Source organism: Equus caballus, chromosome 17 (genome assembly GCF_041296265.1).
Source record: "Equus caballus isolate H_3958 breed thoroughbred chromosome 17, TB-T2T, whole genome shotgun sequence".
NCBI lineage: Eukaryota > Metazoa > Chordata > Mammalia > Perissodactyla > Equidae > Equus > Equus caballus.
In genome coordinates, this window is record NC_091700.1 from 68,444,693 (window position 1) to 68,456,781 (window position 12,089).

A 12,089-nucleotide genomic window follows, 5' to 3' on the forward strand; every position below is an offset into this window, starting at 1 on the left:
CAGGCCATTGGTAACTATATTAAAAAAGGAAAATTATTTGTTAATCACAGACTGTTGAGACCTAGGATTTGTGTGTTACAAAAGGGTGATAAAAAAACAGGTTCAGAAATAGCCTCATCTTTAACAAAGACTTCTGCTGCTGTGGTGGCAAGCCTAGAGCAGCCTGCCTCTGACCTCTCTTGGGTCCAGGAAATGACCTGTCGTCCCAGGGGTCAATATGTTCAACGCCGTAGCAGGAACAAATTACTTAACAGGATAAAATACAAACATCCTTCTGTAGGGGAGGAAGACATTTCCTCTTCCCAAATGTGGGTTTGTCTGGCCAGAGAGTGAATTAAATTCACATGAGACAGAATAGCAAGAGAAAATTAAACAAAGCTTTATGAGGAACCATGGCCCGGGGCCTTTCTTCCCGAAGGAAGAAAGGGCACTGAAGAAGTGGGGTGCACAGATTGGTTATATACCCCCAAGCTGGGTGTTTCACATGTGATTGAAATGTCCCTCCCACAATAGTCACGAGATTGCTCTGTCAGCCCAGTGCTTGATGGACACAGCAGATAGTGGTCTGCTATCTCAGTGGGCGTAGCAGGAGGCAAGTCTATTGTCTGGAGCTGGGTGGTCACAGGTGAGCGCAGCAATCAGTTCCTAGCCTAAGGAAAGATGCTTAATCCTTAAAGAAATGCCAAAGTTGGGAGGGGGAGGGAAGTCAGTTACAGGAGGTTACCAGAGAAGCACAATAAAATGTAGATTTAAGTCCTTGACTTTGGTATTGATTAAGAGTTTCTAGAGAGAAGGTCATCTCCTTTCTTCTTCCTGGTACAGCAAGGGAGTCACCTTTTACAGATAGAGATTTACCTTACAAATGTAAAAGTGTCCTAACAAAGGGCAAGTGCCATTCCTCAGAGCCTCCTTACCTGTCTCAGTTTATCAAAAGCAATCAACCTCAAATAATCCTGATGCCAAAGAGACATATCTTGGGGTGGCCAATTCCAAGTCCCCACACTTCCAAATGAAGACCTATCTTATCTCCCACATCCATGCGGTGACCTGCCCGCTGCTACCCTCTGTGGAATTAAAAAAGGGGCGACTCCTTCAAAGAAACCAATGTTCTAAATTCAAACCTGCTCCCTTCATTCCATGCCCCTTCCCCAGGACTCCACTTCCACAGAGAATCAGGTAAAACATTCACTACATTCAGCACGTTGGAGCACAAGGAAATTTTATCACAGTGTGAGAAACCTGGCTACAGATTCTGTGTGATATATGTTAACATCTTTTATTAATTTATTCAGTAAAGATTTATAGGGCCCTCTTTGTACTAGGTGCCACCTTAGGGCATCAGGAGATCACAGTGTTTCCTTTCATGTTGCTTATGGGCTATTTCTGAAAGGACTGAAGAAGACATATATGAGTGACTGTAACCACAAAACTTGGCAATTTGGGATCACAATATAGTAGAGATCATTTAAAGATTGAAGGAGGGTCCGGCCCTGTGGCCAAGTGGTTAAGTTCACGCTCCACTTTGTCAGCCCAGGGTTTCACTAGTTTGGATCCTGGTCACGGACCTAGCACCACTCACCAAGCCATGCTGAGGTAGTGTTCCACATAGTAGAACTAGAAGGACCTACAACTAGAATATACAACTATGTATTGGGGGGCTTTGGGGAGAAGAAAAAAAAAAGTTTGAAGGAAATTGATGGTACTGATTTAACATTGCTTTCTATGCAGACTTTGAATTTCTTTCTCAGGGTTCCGAACGTATAAAAGGGACTGTGGAGAGCAAATGCATGGCATATGCTCTGTGGATATTTTCTTTTTAACCTAGACTAAATTCAAACGCAATTTTTTCCTATAGGTCTTTGCGTAAGAGAATCTGAAAACCAAAGTGGATGTTATTTTCCAACATGGTTTTGTAAAATACAAAAAATTGGAGCAAATAATTTTTTTGTTGCCACTCTTTTTTTTTTTATGACTTCACAAAAGGACACAGAGCTGTGACTTAAGGATCCCAAAGTATACGCCTCAGAGCATTTATGATCTCAGAGTAGATAAATAACCTGTTCGATAATCTCTCTCAAATATGAGCTATTTTAAATAGACTTCAGTGGATGTCCTATGTATGTATGTATGTATGTATGTATGTATGTATGTATGTATGTGCCTGATGTACCTGGAGTGAGTCAGGTAAAGTTGTCATCAACTGGGAAGACTTGAAGAATGGACTTTTTTTTCCAGAGTGGTTCCTATCATTCATCGTGGGCCTTGCCCACTAGAGTAACATGTATATAGAACCAATATTTGTCTTGGAAAAAAAGATCTTTGAATTCTTCCTGGGAATTGCATAATTGTTATTTGAACCTCAAAATTCTGTTATGAATGCATCTGAAAAAATATGCCAGGCTCATGATAATGGTTGACTGTTTTAGCTATTAAAAACAAATACACATACAAAACTAGAACTCCAAACTCAAATCTCATTATGGCCCCTATAGAACATTTAATTCCCTAGGAAGATGGGCCTGTCTTCTCTCTAGATCTGCTAGTATGAATAAATTTCAAAATACTCCGCCGACCCTGCCAAAGGAGCTGAAAAAAACTGAGCCACTGATGAAGCTTTATGAGCTTGTGAATGTCTACAAAATGAAATACTAGTTTTGTGGTAGTTGATTCAGAGAAATGGCCTCAGGAAATGAGTAACCCTGTGTTTCTACCTGCTTATCATAACTGTTCCTTTTCCAGAGAAAAAGAAAAAATATTTAAAAAATTTTTCTATATTCCAGGCACTGTGCCTGGTGTGCCAGGTATTGGGCATGTAACGATTGGAAAACTTACATTCTGCCTTCAAGGAACTTAAAATCAGCCTGAGCACCTGCCAGTATGCTGTAATCAGACATACCACTTGAATTTATCCAAAGATTAAAAAGAAGGTGAGCCAAAATAGCCAGCCTTCCAACCCTTAATGATCATCAGTGGATCTTTTCTGGGATGCTGGCAGCAAAGTAAAGCTACCCACACAATCACAGAGTCCATCAAATTCCAGTTGACTAGCCAGGTCTAGATCCTTTTCAAAAATGTATCCTCCTTGTCCCCAAAGAAGTCATCTTTTTCTCTGATCCCTGGTCTTTAAAGAAACGGGAGTCTCTCTGATTGGTTCTAGAGCTCATCACCCTTTTTGAACAGAACTGCTTTTCTGGGCAGTTTTTTGGGCCAAGGCACTATCCTTTTTGGTTCAAGACTCTCAAACAATCCATATTTGACTAGCCTGATTCAATTTTTTAGTGTGATGCCCTCCAGCTCCTGCCTTTCTTAACTTAACTTGTTGTATATTCCTTAAACTTTTGTAAAAACCCTCTTTATCTTTTCACACACACACACTCCCTACTGCTCTAGGAAGGCTTCTTGGTCTCACAATAAATTAGGATATATAAGTATGTATATATTTATATGATATGTGAGAGGTAAATAATGATGCACACAGCTCACAAGTAAGTATTCCCACCTAGCATTGTGCATTCATTTTGTCTGGGAAGAATTTTCAAGAAAGGTTTTAGAGATATAGGAAAGGCTAGAAGGGGAAATAGTTTCTGGCACAAAAGATGAGAATGGGAAACCAGAATGCAAGTGATTTAAAACACACGATTTCATTTTCCATGAGCTTTAGAGATAAAAACTATTATATCTCTTTATTTTAAAGTCAGAAAAATGACACATTTTTACCACAGAAAAAGGCAAAAGGAAAACATTTTTTAAAGGTATAAAGATTACAGGAAAAAATCAACTAAATAACTCAGTATTTTTTAATTTTTTTAGGAAGAAATAAAGCAGAAAGATAACTGCAGGTCATGACAGAATCAGCTGATAAAATATGCCTTGGAAGAAAAATCTGTGATTTAGGAAAAAGCTGGTATTACAATAATTTCTTTTCATAATCTGACCTGACTGCACCCCTTGGAGCACATTCCATCTCTCATGCAATCAGCAGTGGCTCCATCAAAGTCTTCCCTGTATAAATATTAACTCATCTTCAAAGAAGCGTGCAAGTACGAAATTCAAATCTATTTTGCTTTTCTAGGCAGGTAATCGATTATATCTGTTTGGTTCCCTATTGCTGCCTCTCTGTGACCTTCAGAACTGAGATCACTAAAACCCTAGAAGTTCAGCCTTGATCAGTTTCTCAGGCTAGGCTGGTACCCCGGGACTTGGGGATTTTTGTAAGGAGCCCCAAACTAACAGCACTCTGTCTCGGCTTCTGTTCAGATTGCTGCAAGTCTGGCTCTGACCTTACTGTCTAATAAAGAACGTAGGCTCACAATTTGTATTCTTGTCCTTCCCATTTCCATAAATGAGCCCCAATTTTTCCCCTTCTCCAAATCATCCCACAATTGTAATTCTGCCCATGAGCGCCAGCCTCTCTGTAGGTACCTGCTACCCACTGTCTGAACTTCCTAATGGCGTGAAACAGATCCTGCCAGATCCCACCCACTGCCTACTGTTGAATCCCACCCCTTCCCCAATGCTAACTTCCTCCATGCTCTACAAGTTTCTCCCTGTCACTTGTCCTGCCTCCCAAGGGCAGCCTGGTCTCTAGAGTCCACCTCCCTACAAAGGCCTTCCATGTACACTGAGTGAGCAACATAAGCATTCCTCCCAGAATCATCTAGTCATTTAGGCTGAGCTTTGTATTGTTTCCAAAGAATGGTTGCACAGGTCTTCTTATGATGAGACACATTCTTCGATACAGAATGACTCTCAGGGATCATGTATTCCAACTTTCATAATAACACAGATAAATAATCTAAGATCATGTACCTTATTTATACATATTATACAAAGCAACACTCAGGGAATATAAATGTGTTATTAGATATTTCTGATCCTACATATCTCCCAAGACTAGTAGCTTCCACCCTAGACTGTAGCATTGCAATTAAAATGCACAGGTTATCCAATAGTAAGGGCTGCAGAGCAATTGAATCAATTGATATTTATTTCCTCTAGGCTGTGGAAATCCAGAATACATGAAATCAAATTCCCAAATAAGTTGGGAACAAAAGGTGTTAAGCACTCGAGAATGATATGTGCTAAATATTAGGATTCACACCACCAGAACCATAGGAGTCATCTGGGACTCAAGCTGGGCTTTGAAGGAGCAAATGGATCCTTCAAAATGGATAGGAGAAGAGAGATGAGCAAACCAGGAGCAAATATCAGGGAGTGGGGATTTTTCTGTTGTTGTTATGTGCTGTCAAGTCGGCTCCAACTCCTGACACTCTGAGTGAGTGATGTCCGCAATGTCCTGTCCTCAATGACCCTACTCAGCTTCTGTAGACTCGTGCCTATGGCTTCCTTTATGGAGTTGATCCCTCTCAGATTTAATCTTCCTCTTTTCCTGCTGCCTTCTACTTTTCCCAGCATATTGTCTTTTCCAAAGAATTTTGCCTTCTCATAATGTGCCCAAAGTAGGACAGCCTCAGTTTTATCATTTTTGCCTCGATGCAATAATTCAGGTTTAATTGGCTCTAGGACCCACTTGTTTGTCTTTCTGCCAGTCCGCAGGGTCTGCAGAGCTCTCCTCCAATACCATATTTCAAATGAATCAATCTTTTTCTTGTCAGCCTTCTTCACTGTCCAGCTTTTGCACCCATACATAGTAGTTGGGAATATGACGGTGTGGATAATCTTGGCCTTAGTCTCTAATGAAACTTCCTCACACTTGATGACCTTTCATAATTCTTTCATTGCTGCCCATTCAGCCTGTCTTCTCTTGATTTCTTGGCTGCGGTCTCCATTTAAATTCCTGACTGACCCAAGGTAAACAAAATCTTTAACAATTTCAGTGTCATCATTGTCTGCATTAAAGTTGAGTAGTTCTTCTGTAGTCATGATTTTTGTCTTTGTTGATGTTTGAGTGCAGTCCTGCTTTGGCAGTTTTTTCTTTCACTTTCATCAGAAGTCATTTCAAGTCATTGCTGCTTTCTGCCAATAAGATGGTGTCATCTGCATATGTTAGATTGTTGATATTTCTTCCACCAATTTTCACTCCTCCTTCATCTGAATCTAGCCCAATTTTTCATATGATGTGTTTTGTGTACAGATTAAACAAATAGGAGATAAAAACTCACACTTGTCTGACACCTTTGCCTATAGGAACCCATTCTGTCTCCCCATATTCTGTTCAGACAATGGCATCTTGTCCACAGACAAGTTAAGCATCAGGACAATCAAGTGCTGAGGCACACCCATTTCTTTCAAAGCAGCCCACAGCTTTTCATGATCCATGCAGTCAAAGGCTTTACTGTAGTCTATAAAACCTAGTCTAACCTTCTTCTGAAATTCTTTGGAGCACTCCAGTAGCCAATGAATAATTGCAGTTAGATTTCATGTGCCTCTACCTATTCGAAATCCGGCTTGGACATCAGACATTTCCTGCTCCAGGTAAGATAAAAGCCTTTGTTGTAGCACCTTGAGCATTACTTTACTTGCATGAGAAATTAGAGCAATAGTCCTATAGTTACTGTACTCCTTAGCATCTCCTTTCTTGGTGACTGAGATATATACTGAAGGTTTCTAGTCTGTAGGCCATTATTTTGTTTTCCATATTTGTTGGCATATTTTTGTTAGGATTTTGACTCATTCAGTCTCTGTGTCTTGAAATAATTCTACTGATATCCAATCTACCCCTCATGACTTATTTCGTCCCAGCACTTTCAGGGTGACTTTCACTTCACTTTGTCAATGCAAATAATCCATAATCAATCTATAAATCAAAATTGGGGTGAGTTTATTATGAGCCAGATCTGAGGCCTAGCCCAGGGCCTTCCTTCCCAAGGAATGAAGAGCACCAAAGAAGTGGAGTGTATGAGTGGTTATATACTGTCTTGGAACAAAGAGCATACATCCCATATGACAGGAATGTCCCATCTACAATTGTCACAAGATGCTTAGGTGGCAGAGCAGATCACTGGTTAGCAGGTCAGTGGTCACAAGGTGAGCACAGTAGATTGGTAATTAATCCTTAGTTCCCAGGAAGAGATGCTTACCCTTAAAGAAATGCAGATATGGAGGGAAGTTACATGCCTATCTTTAATGGCATCATTCTTGTCTTTAGGACATAGTAAATATTTAAAGCAGATATATAATGCATGCTCAATAGGCCATATCAGGTCCTTTTGGAAAAACAAGATCAGGCTGAATTAATTTCAAACCAAATGGCTTCCTCATATACTCCAGTATATCCTATTGCTTTTCATTTGCTTATCATTTTCCCCTTTTGATCTATAATCTTTCAATAGAAAGCATTGATGATCAAAATATTGTCCCTCAGTGCCAGGGTGGTTGCTGCCTGCCCTGGGTCCATCAAGTCACTTGGTGCTAGGCTTTTATCTCATTTATTTGCCCATTTATTCATCTTGGGAGGAAATAGTCAGACAGGCATAGAGGTATACGTTAACAGAGGAAGCATTTCATAGGTCATGTAACTTTAGGTTGTTGCATAAACATTGTAAATGTGCTTTTACATGACTTCTTATGCCCACATTGTTTACAATTATAAAAGACTTATTGAGACATTCACCTCTTTTTTCATGTGCTTTAGCAGAGATGACACATTGGAAGATTCATCACATATAAAAGCATATCATTCAGTTTGAATGAGTGTATATGTACTGTAGGGGAGGAAGACAAATCCTCCATCCTCTGGGTCCTTCTGGCTGGGATAAAAATTAAATTGACATGAGACAGAATAAAAAAAGAAAATCAAACAAAACTTTATAACATGTATACATGGGAGAAACTCAGGAAAACTGAGCAACTCAACAAAATGGCTGAGCTGCCAGCTTAAATATCATCTTCAGCTAAAGATAAAGGAAGGTGTTGGGAATAGTGGTTTGGGAATTCAAAGGAGAGGAAGGTAATTCACATGGAAGTGGAAAAGCAAAAGTTTAGTAAATAAAGCTTTGATAAGAATGGGCTTAGCAAGGACGCTCCCAGTCTACAGATACCCAGAGTTATCTCTGGTGATGGCCTGTCCTGGGGGTGGGCCTTTTATCTTAAATTTTTTTAGTCAGTTTGGGGAAGGTCAAAGTTTCTTTCAGAGTCTTTTGTTCCTAAAAATAATCAAGCCAGAGGGGTACATTTTGAGATGGCAGTTCTGATCCCCCACAGCACCACCTTGGGATACAGTTAAAATATCCAAAGCTATTCTATGTGGAAGGACAGCCTTTTTCACTAAAGATGTTTTAGTATTTAACAAAGCTACTCCTGTATGACTATCATTAAGGGCTTGTCAAATAAATTTAGTCAGGGCTTCTACATGTGATAATGACATCTTACAGCCCCAAGGAAGAAACAAATACAGCTGCCAGGTGGCCACATGGGTGGAACATTGAGTGAGTCTATCTGGCCTTAAAGAGAGGAAGATTTGCAACAGGCGTTAGCTAAGTGTGACTCCTTCCCTGCATCCAAAGGAAGGTCAAGGTGCAGTTTTTTAGCCATCCAAGCAGTAGCCAAGGCCAGAGATTTGTTCCACATCACCACTGAATTCCATTAGGAGCCACCTGATAAATGCCTGGCCTTCAAGACCAGTCTGTTCCAAACCAATCACTTTTTTAAGTATGATAGTATTCTGCAAACATTTGTGGGGGATTGGAATTGGCCACCCAAGATATATCTCTTTGGCATGAGGGTTATTTTGGGCTGGTTACTTTTAAAAACTGCAGACATGAAAGAAACTCTGAAAAGTAGAAGTTACCTTTTGTAAGAGACATTTACATTTGTAAGGGAAATCTCCATCTGTAAAGGTGTCTCCCTCTACCAGGAAGAAGGAGAAAGTCCTTCTTCCTTATCAATGCAGAAGGGAAGGACTTAAATCTGCATAATAACCTTAGTCTTGTTTACTGTACTTTTCTAGTAATCTCCCATAACTGACTCCCCTGACCCCCAAGATCCTCCTTTGTAGCTGAAGATGGTAGCTTTGTAGCTGAAGAGAACCTCCACCATTTTGGTGAGTTGCTCAGTTTGCCTGAGTCTCTCCCATGTATACATGTTGTAAAGCTTTGTTTAATTTTCTCCTGTCATTGTGTCTCATGTGAATTTAATTTGCAGCCCAGCCAGAAGGACTTAGAGTGGATAGAGGAAATGTTTTCCTCCCCTACACCTTAAATGGAATAATTATAAAATAGGTATATAGTTTAAGCATTACAAAGGTTTAAATGAGGACCTATAAGGTTGAGAATACAGGCCTGGTCTGGAGTCTTGGGATAGCTATCTGCAACAGATGCCATCCACTTCTCATCCTGGTTTGGAAATATTTGCATTGGTCTGTTGAAGTCAGCTATTATAAATAGGAACTGAAACTCACTCAGGTGGAGAAGCCTCTTTTTTTTTTTTTTAATTTAAAATGAGAAATGTGAATCCATGAATCTAGGCCTTCTGATTCTGTAACGTATTAATTTGTTAAAAGTACCTGGTATGATCCTTTCCATCAGGGCTGCAAAGAGTCTTTTATCTGGTGTCTTTTCTAATAAACAAAATATCCAGGTTGTAGTTCATGATCCTAAAGGTCTTCGTCTCCCAGGAGCTCACTGAGAAAAGAACCAGATACCAATCTCTCATTTCTTTTAAGTATATCAATGAGATCTTGGAAATAATTAAGATATTTTGTTTAAGCAAAGTTGGTCCACACATTCCTTCCTCTAATTGCATAGGCTGTCCCATTATTATCTCAAAAGAAGACAGCTGATGCTTACCAAAGGGTATAGATCTAAGATTGAGGGGAACTCGTAGAAGAACTTTTGGCCATGAGAGATTAAATGCTTCTGAAAGCTTTGCCAATTGAGTTTTGATTGTGCCATTAGTTAAAATGTTGTGTTATTGGCCAAATATCACAAATAGATTTAATTTTTTGTCCAGTGAAATGAGTTCCCCGGGCACTGTGTAACTCAGTAGGAATTCCTCAAACAGGAATTATCCTTTCCAATAATAATGTACCTAAAACCATTGCTCTTCTGCAAGAAAAGGTCTCAACCCAATGTGAGAACATACGGATCATTATAAGATATATTTCTATACTTGAGATGGTGGCATTTGGACAAGGTCCGATTGCCGTACCTCAAAGGGTCCCTTAGAAAAGGGAAGGTGGCTTCATGATCCATGAAATAGTTTCCCTAGATTATTTTCTGGGTATACAGCACGATGAGTGTAGGATTTATGAGCCACTGTGGGAGAAAGTATCTAAAAGTATTGCTTTCCCCCTTTTGTTGCCACCTTTGTTTCTCTTCTTCCATGGCAATTTCTTGACCCTATAGGAGGAAATCTTCTTACTGGGTAAGTAGTTAATAGAAAGTAGCAGGCTTTCTCAAGGCTGGACTGCCTACCTAGCTTGACAATGTCCTTGCTTACTATTTAAGTAAGACCCATCCATAAACCAAGTTAAACAATAGAATGCAATTGTGGTGCATTCTTCTTCTTGTAGTGCTGGAAGCAAGGTAACAGGGTTAAGATAGTGAATAATATTTACCTCTGCAATACAACTTAAGAAGGTTTATCATCATTTACTTGACAATGCTTCCCATGTAATTTAGCATACCAAACAAGCCTAAATGGTATCTCTGTCTTCATAGGAAGAGAGAACAAATTACTTTGAGAAGTCTCAGGCGCCCTCTGAAAATTCTCAGAGAAATTTTTTCTAAGTCCAAAGAAAGATTTCATTTAGGATGTGAATTTTGTGGAGCTTGACAAAAATATCAAGAGGGTTTAAAACACTTATTCAAACAAGATCAAGGGGTTGCTGATCTTGTTGCCATGAAATAAGGCACCCTCTGAATTATCCATTTAACCAAAGTAAGACTCACTCAAAAGTAAGGAAAACATTTTGTAATCTCTTTATCAAAAGCAGACTAAAATTTCTGGAAAATTATCCTAAGAAAGAGAAAACCAAATTTTAATTTTTGCAACAGCTTACTTTTTATATTAAAACTCATTTAACTGAATTCATTTTGATCTTAGCCAACTTGACCATGCACAAAACTCTTTCCTCAGGGTTGTCTTCAACAAACCTTCTATCACTTTCCTTTTACATTCATAATTTGTCTCATGCCTTTCTTTTTTTTTCCTCCTGGTACATTAGGACAAATGTATCTTTCTTAACAAAAGAAAGACAAATATGTCCATTCTTTATAACTTCTTTACTGAAAACATAGATCTTTCCTTGAATACAAAGATGTTTTCCTTACTAATTTTTAGTAGCTTTAATCACATACACTAGTTAGAATTTTTAACCCTTATAGACCTTAACTTTTAGTGAAAAGTAAGAAGTAAGTAATTATTAACTGTCTTTTATATTAGCACTCTGTGGCTTTGCAAGTTATAAATGCTTTTTTATAATTTCTAAAAACGTGTTACTTCACAGTACGGTTTTAATAAAACACAAGACAAATGTTTTTTAATAGACCCAAACACCTTTTAGTAGATAAACTTATACATGTTTAGCAATAATGTTTCAGTATTTTATCTTATTTGAAAATGAAATGAACTAGACATTCAGTGAATTTTTAACATTTAATTTCATCTACCAAAACTTCAAAGTTTCAAGTTACCAGAGAGATTTTGGAAGTTATCTTAAACATATATGCCAAAACACACAATTGTTTTTAAAAGTTCACTCAATACTTTTATTTTTCTCACATCTATTTAGTTTACTTGTTCCCAGTAATTATTATAGATTGCCTACAAAACTTTATGAGACATTAGGCAAAATTAGCCATCATTTTAAATTATTATTTTCGCCAAACCAGTTTTGTAATAGAGATAACATCACCTTATCTGACCATAAGTGTAGAATAAAGGCTGTATGTCTCCCTCATATCCAATGCTGATAACTCTGAAAACATGTTCATTTTAGTCAATCCAACAAACTTAAATAAGTTTTTATTTACTAAAAATTATTCCATATCACATTAACTTGAAAGACATTTCCTTTAGTTTCAATTACATTTGGAAATAATTTAACAGAGCTCTTTAGAAACTATACCACCTGGAGGTAAAAATATCACACATACATAATAGACGTATAGACACACATGCTCAGAGAC

At 38.4% G+C, this 12,089-nt stretch overlaps 1 long non-coding RNA gene across 2 annotated transcripts in view; it reads right to left on the bottom strand.

The window, feature by feature from the left end:
- Positions 1 to 3,793: 3,793 nt before the first annotated feature.
- The window catches only part of LOC106781877 (uncharacterized), a 179,153-nt gene continuing 170,857 nt past the window's right edge, over positions 3,794 to 12,089 (bottom strand). For both annotated transcript variants that reach the window (XR_011427828.1, XR_011427829.1), the window contains 2 exons: positions 9,464 to 9,581; positions 3,794 to 7,041 (listed from right to left, as the gene is read on the bottom strand). This is a non-coding gene — a long non-coding RNA (uncharacterized lncRNA). The remainder of the gene's footprint in view (positions 7,042 to 9,463; positions 9,582 to 12,089) is intronic.